Source organism: Leptonychotes weddellii, chromosome 15 (assembly GCF_054177405.1).
Source record: "Leptonychotes weddellii isolate Sample4059 chromosome 15, ASM5417740v2, whole genome shotgun sequence".
Lineage (NCBI taxonomy): Eukaryota > Metazoa > Chordata > Mammalia > Carnivora > Phocidae > Leptonychotes > Leptonychotes weddellii.
Window position 1 is genome coordinate 5317415 of NC_138383.1, and position 8544 is coordinate 5325958.

Below are 8544 nucleotides of genomic sequence, written 5' to 3' on the forward strand. Positions count from 1 at the left end.
CCACCCTCGCATCACTGAGGACTATGGGCTTTGAGCTTGTGCTCATGCCAGGTCTCCTACGCTGATCTCGTGGAGAGCAGGGCAAGGCTTATTCTGCCTTTGGCTTTCAGATCCCAGTGGGCCTGGGTCAGGTCTCACCCAACAGGGGGCCACCCCTTGAGGGCCTGGCTCTACCCTCCCGCCCCGTCTCTGTCGTGGCCTAATTGCCCTTTAAGGAAGGTGGTGTGGCCGGGGGAGAGGGGACCCTCCCAAGATCTGGGGCCTGCAGAGGGGAGGAGGGAGCTGGCTGGACCCAGCTAGGCTCTGCAATGACTGCCTGGCCCATCACTGGTGGGGTCCCCTGCCCTACCCCCTACCTTGCCTGCTCCAGAGTTGAGTTTTCGGGGTCCCTGAGCAGATCATCCTTCCAGAAGTTAGTCTGGAGCTATGTTACAAGCCTCTCCTGCTCACACACACACACACACACACACACACACACACACACTGTGCCACCTCCCCAGGGTTGAGGAAGCCTGTGGAAGGGGGCAGGAAGGCACTGCCTCCCTCCCTCTAAGGCATGTGGCTCCCAGGAGGCCATCAGCAGCCCCAAAACATCCACAGGCTGGGGAAGAGCTGCCATCTCAGAGGGGCCTGGGGTAAGGAAGCCCTGAGCCAGCCGGGGGAAGTGACTTTCCTGCAGCCTTGGGGTGTAGGCACCACACCCACACGCTACACAATACAGGTTGCAGACTTGGACCTCCCCGGGGCACCATTATACACGCGGGTACGGGCACTGGAGGGCCGAACCCGGCTCTGACTCACCCTCCCGTGCCCACAGGCTGCGCACAGAGCAGACACGCGCCCAGCACTTCACCTACGGGATGGCTATTTCATCTACGCAGGAACCCGGTGGGGGATGACTGCATTACCCCATCTCCCAGATGAGGAGATAGAGATGGGGCACAAGGCTGCAGGGCTTCCTCATCCCACAGCCAGCGGGGGGTGGGGTGGGGTGGGGGGAGGGCGGACCGGACCAGGGCAGTCCAGACCCACCTCCATTTAACTTCTGTTACCCTCAGAGGCCATAAGATGGCAGTTAGGGGGCTAGTTATGCACTCAAGAGTGTTTTTGTTTGACTCAACTTGTGTTTACGAAGTTTTAAAAGTAACTGTCAACATTAAAAACAATGAGATTTCATGGAAAATTTAGGATTATGGGCTTACTGGAGGTTGTGGCCACAGGCCTGGCCAGGTGCTCAGGACGTGCACTCTCCAGGCAACCCTGGGAGCTCTCCCGGAACCACACTTCCTCCCACCCCACAGGACCCCTGCTTTCCTCCCACCCCACAGGACCCCTGCTTAGCACATCTGCACCTGCCCACCATAGCCCCTGCCTTCATGTTTTCGCATCTCCTGGCCCCTCGGCTGCTCTATTACCCCAAGAAATCGGGGCCCAGGAGACAGGCACCCCTTCCCCGCTGTCCCCCAGCTCTCTCTCTTCTCTCAGCCCCCAGCATGGAGAGAGACCCTCAGCCTTCATTTCCAGCTCTGTCAGATCCTGGGGCTCAGGGTGTGGCCAGGCCCTGATGGGGTGGGAAGGGGCCCAGCCGGGCTCTCAGAAGCCATCGGAAGTCCCTGCACCACAGCCAGAGGGCCACCAGGGGCTGAGTGGGAAAGGGGACAAGCGCTGGAGGAGGCTGCAGTGGTGGGCATAGCTCCCAGGGCTGCTGAATGAGGTCAAGAGAACTTCCTGGAGGAAGGGAGTCCTGAGCTGACTTTGGGGGGAGGTCAGGCATGTACTTGGCCAAAAGGAGAGTCAGGGACTCCCCAGACCTCAGCAAGCATGTGCTTGGCCAAGGGGGCAGTCAGGGACTCCCCAGGCCCCAGATAGCCTTGCGGCACTGCACACAGCAGGCCAGGCCTCAGCGAACATGGAGAGCCTTTGCCTTTGGGTGGCTGCTGCCCCCGCCTTCTTTGCAAACCCCAGTGGGCCCAGCCCATAGGCCTGGCAGCCACCGCCCAGCCTCTGCCCACTTCTCCAGAACACCCACCCAACCCTCAGGGCTCTCTCCCTGCTGCCCTCCTTTAGCGCCAAGGTCTCAGGGCCAAGAGCCCTGTCCGGCTCCACTGCCCCGCTGCCCCAGCTGCTCCCCGGGGCACACCCTGGCAGCCGAGGCATGTGCCCTGGGCAGGATGGGGCCAAGGCCTGCCAGCTATTAGGAAGGGAAGAGCTGACGAAATAAAAGCCACCCGGGTCTCCCAAAAGGGTCCCCTGATTTGCTGGCCAGGCTGGGGTGGGCACTCACTTTCCCCTCCTCGCCTCCAAGGGCCCAGAATGGACGCCCAGCTCCAGCGGTCCGGGGCACTGGAGGGGCGGGCGGGGTGCAGCCCGGCGACCCCCCGACTGCCCCCGGCCCGCGCCCAAGCCCCTGGCGCCTGCCGCGGTCGGAGGCCGGACCTACCTTGGCGCGCACTCGCGCCCTCCCCGCGCGGGGCTCCGCTCGGCCGCTCCGGCTGCAGCGCGCGGGCGAGCCGGGACTGTCCGGAGGGCGGCTGGCAGGGAGGGCGGGCGGCGGCCGCGGGGAGGGGAGGGGACCGCTTTATGGGGCGGGCGGCAGGTGGGAAGGAGGCGCTGGTGAGTCAGGCCGGCCGCATTCCTGCGCGCGGCGCGCACCTGTCGGGGCAGGAGCCGGGCGCTGCCGCCGCCGCCGGGCCCGCCCCCCGGAAAAGGCTGCGGCTCCCCCGGCGCCCGGCCCCTGCGCCCCGACCGGCGGCGGCGGAGGCGGGGGAGGAGCCTCCCCCCTCTCTCCAGTCCAGCCCCGGGCGCCGCGCCTCCCCACCCCGCCAGGCTGCAGACTCGGGCGCCCGGCTGCCTCGGGCCGGGGGTGGCCTGTTAGCCCCCGGCTCCGCCCGCCGCCCTCCCACCTCCGGACGCTAGGCTGTGAGCAGCCCCGCGGCCCCGACGGCCAAACCCGCAGTCGACCGTGCGCTTGCCTTCCGTCCTGTGCCGGCGCGAGGCGCGAGGCGCGAGGCGCGGGCCCAGGGATGCCCCAGCCCGATCTGTCATTCCCGGGGTCCGCTCGGCCTCCCCTTCCCCCCGCCTCCACGTGTGTCCAGAGGGAGATCCCAGTAAGGACTGCTTCCCTGAGTGTCCTCAGGCAAGGTACTTAAACCTCCTTAAAATGTGAGTAATACCCATCAAGTGGCCGGCACCGACCCGACATGGAGTGGGCACTCAAATTGTTATAGTTGTTCTTGACAAGCCGGTTCACAAATCTGACCCCTGCGGTCCTCTGCGTGCAGTCTTTCAAGTGCCACACGTGTTCAAGCTGGAGCCTCTCAAGTTGCTCCATGACCCCAACCTGGTCTCCTTCTCTCGCCCCACCTGCCAACAGTGCCAGACAACACCCCATGGCTAGCAGCCCGGCTGCCCAAACCATGCAGCTTCCGGCCACCGTGCTTTCGCTGGAGGCTGGGCCCTCTGCTCGGGATGTCTCCGTTCTCCCACGCCGCTGCCCCCAACCAGCCTGGTTTATCCTTCTTTCACTTGAAGGCTGATGTCACATGCTCCAGGGAGCCTCTTGACCTCCCTGCACCCTTGGTGGGATTATGTGTCCCTGTAGCCACCCCCCCACCCCAGGGCATGGCTTTTTCTTCTCATTTGCCATATTGGCTTGAAATGATCTGTTTAGGGGTTTCTCTTTCCCACTAGACTGTGAGCCCTGAGGATGGATGCTCTCTAGCACATCTTTTAATTTCCAGGACCTAGCACGGTGCCTGGCACATGGCAGGTGCTCAGTGAAAGTGTGGCTGAACCAGATGGGATTGCCACAAAGCCTCCCAGCTGTCAGTGCTCTCATCTGTAAACAGGCTTGTGCCCTGCCAGCTCTCAGACTGATCACGGGGGCAGGTGGGACCGGATGTGGAAGTGCCACGGATACATGAGTGCTCCCTGCAACTGTGTGAGCCACAGTCTCGCTTGCCCGCCTGCCCAGTGGTCTTTTTTTTTTTTTTTTTTTAAAGATCTTATTTGGGGCACCTGGGTGGCTCAGTCGGTGAAGCATCTGCCTTCAGCTCAGGTCATGATCCTGGGGTCCTGGGATCGAGCCCCATGTCGGGCTCCCTGCTCAGCGGGGAGTCTGCTTCTCCCTCTCCCTCTGCCTGCCACTCCCCCTGCTCTCTCTCTCCCTGACAAATAAATAAAATTAAAAATAAATAAATAAAGTAAGCTGTATGCCCAACGTGGGGCTTAAACTCACGGCCTTGAGATCAGGAGTCCCATGCTCTACTGACAAAGCAGCCAAGCACCCTCTGCTTAACGATGGGTCTCCAAAGTGGACTGCAGACTCTCCAGGGATGTGCCAGATGATCCACTGTTTTTGTGTTTGACAATGTACATCACTTATTGTAGAGTGGTACGTGTGTCTGCAAATAAACAAGGTAAATGATCAATAGTGGATGTGTGATCAAAAACAGTCTGGTGACCATTCTAGAGACCCACTGTCAACCACCTCTCTAACTGAGGGAGACACCCCTCGGGTGGACAGTTGCTAGGCCTGGTCTCTCCCTGGGGCTAGGGGATTGCTCAATAGACCCCTGTTAAATTATTTTTCCCCCAGGGGCATCTGGGTGGCTCAGTCAGTTGAGCATCTGACTTGATTTCGGCTCAGGTCATGATTTCACGGTCCTAGGATCAAGCCCCACATCGGGCTCCCTGCTTAGCAGACAGCCTGCTTCACCTTCTCCCTCTGCCTCTTCCTGGCTTGTGCTCTCCCTGTCAAATAAATAAATAAAATCTTTTGTTAAAAAAATTATTTATTTATTTATTAGACAGAGAGAGAGAGCACAAGCAGGGTGAGCAGCAGAGGGAGAGGGAGAAGCAGGCTCCCCACTGAGCAGGGAGCCGGACGTGGGACTCAATCCCAGGACCCTGGGATCATGACCTGAGCCAAAGGCAGCTGCTTAACTGACTGAGCCACCTAGTTGTCCCAATAAATAAAATTAAAAAAAAAATTATTTCCCCCAACTTTTTTTTTATTATTATGTTATGTTAATCACCGTACATTACATCATTAGTTTTTGATGTAGTGTTCCATGATTCATTGTTTGCGTATAACACCCAGTGCTCCATGCAGAACGTGCCCTCTTTAATACCCATCACCAGGCTAACCCATCCCCCCACCCCCCTCCCCTCTAGAACCCTCAGTTTGTTTCTCAGAGTCCATAGTCTCTCATGGTTCGTCTTCCCCCAACTTTTTATTTTGAATATTTGCCAACGTACAAAAACAGTTGAAAGAAGAGTACAAAGATCACTTGTATTTTTTACCACCTAGATGCAAGAGTTAACATTTTGTGGGGTGCCTGGGTGGCTCAGTTGGTTAAGCATCTGCCTTCGGCTCTGGTCATGATTGCAGGGTCCTGGGATCCAGCCCTGAATTGGGCTCTCTGCTCAACGGGGAGCCTGCTTCTCCCTCTCCCTCTGCCTGCCACTCCCCCGTTTGTGTGTGCTCTCTCAAATAAATAAATAAAATATTTTAAAAAATAAATAAAAAAATAAAAAATTATTTTCCCCCAACTTTTTATTTTGCGTATTTGTAAACATACAAAAACAGGCGCAAGAAGAGTACAAAGATCACTCATATTTTTTACCACCCAGACGCAAGAGTAAACATTTTGCCATATTTGCTTTATCTATATATTTGTTATGTACTTATATATCTTTTTATTTGAATTTAAGAGATCATGACATTTCGGGCGCCTGGGTGGCTCAGTTGGTTGAGCGACTGCCTTCGGCTCAGGTCATGATCCTGGAGTCCCGGGATCGAGTCCCGCGTCGGGCTCCCTGCTCAGCGGGGGGTCTGCTTCTCCCTCTGACCCTCCCCCTCTCATGTGTGCTCGCTCTCGCTCTCTCTCATTCTCTCTCTCAAATAAATAAATAAAATCTTTAAAAAAAAAAAAAAGAGAGAGATCATGACATTTCATCCCTTGACACTCCAGGCATGCATCTCCCAAGAACAGCTCCCCACAACCACAATAACTTTGTCACACCTAAGAAAATGAACAAAAATGTCCTGTTATCCATGATTCAGTCATATTAAAATTTCTTAGTTGTCCCAAAAATGTCTGTTGTAACTGTTTCCTTTTTTTAAACTTTTTTTAACTGTTTCCTTTTGAATTTGAGTCCAATCCATTGCATTTGATTGCTTTCTTTTTCTTACTTTATTAATTAATTTAAATTATTTTTTTTAGAGATTTTATTTATTTATTTGAGAGAGGGAGAGTGCGCACACGGGGGTTGTGGGGGAGAGGGAGAAGCAGATGCCCTGGTGATCATGGAGACTGACATGACGCTCAGTCCCAGGACCCTGAGATTATGACTTGAACCGAAGGTAGTCACTTAACTGACCCACCGAACCACCCAGGTGCCCCTCTTTCTTGCTTACTCCCCCCGCACCATTGACCTTTTGAAGAGACAGGCCAGTAGTGATCTGCAGAATGTCCCACTGTCCAGATTTGTATGATTACTTCCTCATAGTGTCATTGGACTTTTTTTTTTTATTTTTTTAGCTTCCTGTAAACTAGAAGTTAATGTCTAAACGCCTGATTAGATTTAGGTGAAACATTTTTGGCAAGGATGGTCCTAGATGGTGCTGGGTGTGTTTTATTGGGTGGCACATGATCTCAGCTGCCTCGCTGTTAGTGATTATTAAGGAAATGACTGCCATCTCTCTCCATTGTAAAAATACATTATTTACTTTGTGATTAAGAAGTAAGCTGGGGGGTGATGATGCTTTGTCACCCTGCCCACTTCCCAGCAAACTTTCACTGAATTGTTTTAGTCAGCATCTCTTGTTGATCTCTGCCTGAATTTGGAGGTTGAAGAATGGTGATTTTCTGTTTCTACATTAATAGAAGCTATCCTTCTGATTAAAAAAGAAAAATGAAGGGACTTCATCAACAGGGGATGAACTATGTGCCTCCAAAAATGTAGGATATGGCTGACTCAGTCAGTAGAGAATGTAACTCCTGATCTCGGGAGGGATTGTGAGTTCAAGCCCCACACTGGGTGTGGGTGTGGAGCTTGCTTAAAAAAATTAAAAAAAAAACAACCCAAGTCCTCCAAAATATAGGATAAATGCTTCTTTTTGGGTTATAGAAACTTTTACTTTTTATTTTTTATTATTTCGTATTTTATTGAACAGGTCTGAAATGTAAAGCTAAAATAGGACTTTTTTTTTTTTTTAAAGATTTTATCTATTTGACAGAGAGAGACACAGTGAGAGAGGGAACACAAGCAGGGGGAGTGGGAGAGGGAGAGGCAGGCCTCCCACGGAGCAGGGAGCCCGATGCGGGGCCCGATCCCAGGACCCCAGGACCACGACCCGAGCCGAAGGCAGACGCCCAACAACTGAGCCACCCAGGCGCCCCAGGACTTCTTTTTTTTAAGTAGGCTCCATGCCCAGCATGGGACATGAACTCACAACCCTGAGATCAAGACCTGAATTGGAAACCAAGAGTCACTTAGCTGAGTGAGCCACCCAGGCACCCCTAAAATAGGACTTTAAGGGGGCATCTGGCTGGCTTGGTACAGAAGCCCCATGTTGGGGGTAGAGACTACTTAAAAATAAAATCTTTAGGGGTGCTGGGTGCCTCCATCGGTTAAGCGTCTGCCTTCGGATCAGGTCGTGATCCCAGAGTCTTGGGATCCAGCCCCGCATTGGGCTCCTGGCTCGGCGGAGAGCCTGCTTCTCCCTCTTCCTCTGCCTGCCACTTCCCCTGCTTGTGCTCTGTCAAATAAATAAATAAATAAAATCTTAAAAAAAATAAAATCTTGGGGCGCCTGGGTGGCTCAGGCGTTAAGCATCTGCCTTCGGCTCTGGTCATGGTCCCAGGGTCCTGGGATCGAGCCCCACATCCGGCTCCATGCTCTGCGGGAAGCCTGCTTCTCCCTCTCCCACTCCCCCTGCTTGTGTTCCCTCTCTCGCTGTGTCTCTCTTAAATAAATAAAATCTTTAAAATAAATAAATAAATAAAATCTTTAAAAAAATAAGTAAGACTTTAAGAATGTTGAATAATAAAAGGGGGGTAAAGTCCTATTCACACATTTAGTGAGTAGTAAACTAGGAAAATATGTAAAACTTTGGGAATTAGGAAAACCTGTTCAGGACTTAAGGGAGGTCCTCCGTTTCTGACTACAAAAATCTCCCATTGACTAGAGGCTATACAAACAAGAGTGTCGGTTTATGAAAAAGTCCGAATTGCACAAAACCCCTTTTGGAAGGAGAAATGGCCAGTTTGCAGCAGGGATGGTTTGCCTGCAGGGCGAGGCTGGAGGGCAGGAACCCTGCTGGAGGCTGTGGTTCACTTCCGGGACCTGTAGGTAAGAGCAGGTTGGAGGGGTTAGTGCGTTCACCAAAAGGCTTTGCTTTCCAGTCAGTTTCTAGGATGCTGATGCTTTCCTCAAACAAGGTAGAAACTTTTTTTTGTTTTTTAAGATTTTATTTATTTGAGAGAGCGAGAGAGAGCACGTGCATGAGCAGGGGGAGGGGCAGAGGGAGAGGGAGAA

The 8544-nt window shown here is 53.5% G+C and overlaps 1 protein-coding gene across 7 annotated transcripts in view; it reads right to left on the reverse strand.

Moving 5' to 3' along the window:
- ITGB4 (integrin subunit beta 4) overlaps positions 1–2676 on the reverse strand; it is a 30671-nt gene extending 27995 nt beyond the window's left edge. For 4 of the 7 annotated variants that reach the window (XM_081804496.1, XM_081804492.1, XM_081804491.1 and 1 more), the window contains exon 1: positions 2441–2676. The gene's annotated coding sequence lies outside the window, so the exon portion shown is untranslated. The remainder of the gene's footprint in view (positions 1–2440) is intronic. The other 3 variants (XM_081804494.1, XM_081804493.1, XM_081804495.1) reach the window with 2 other exon arrangements.
- Positions 2677–8544: the final 5868 nt, after the last annotated feature.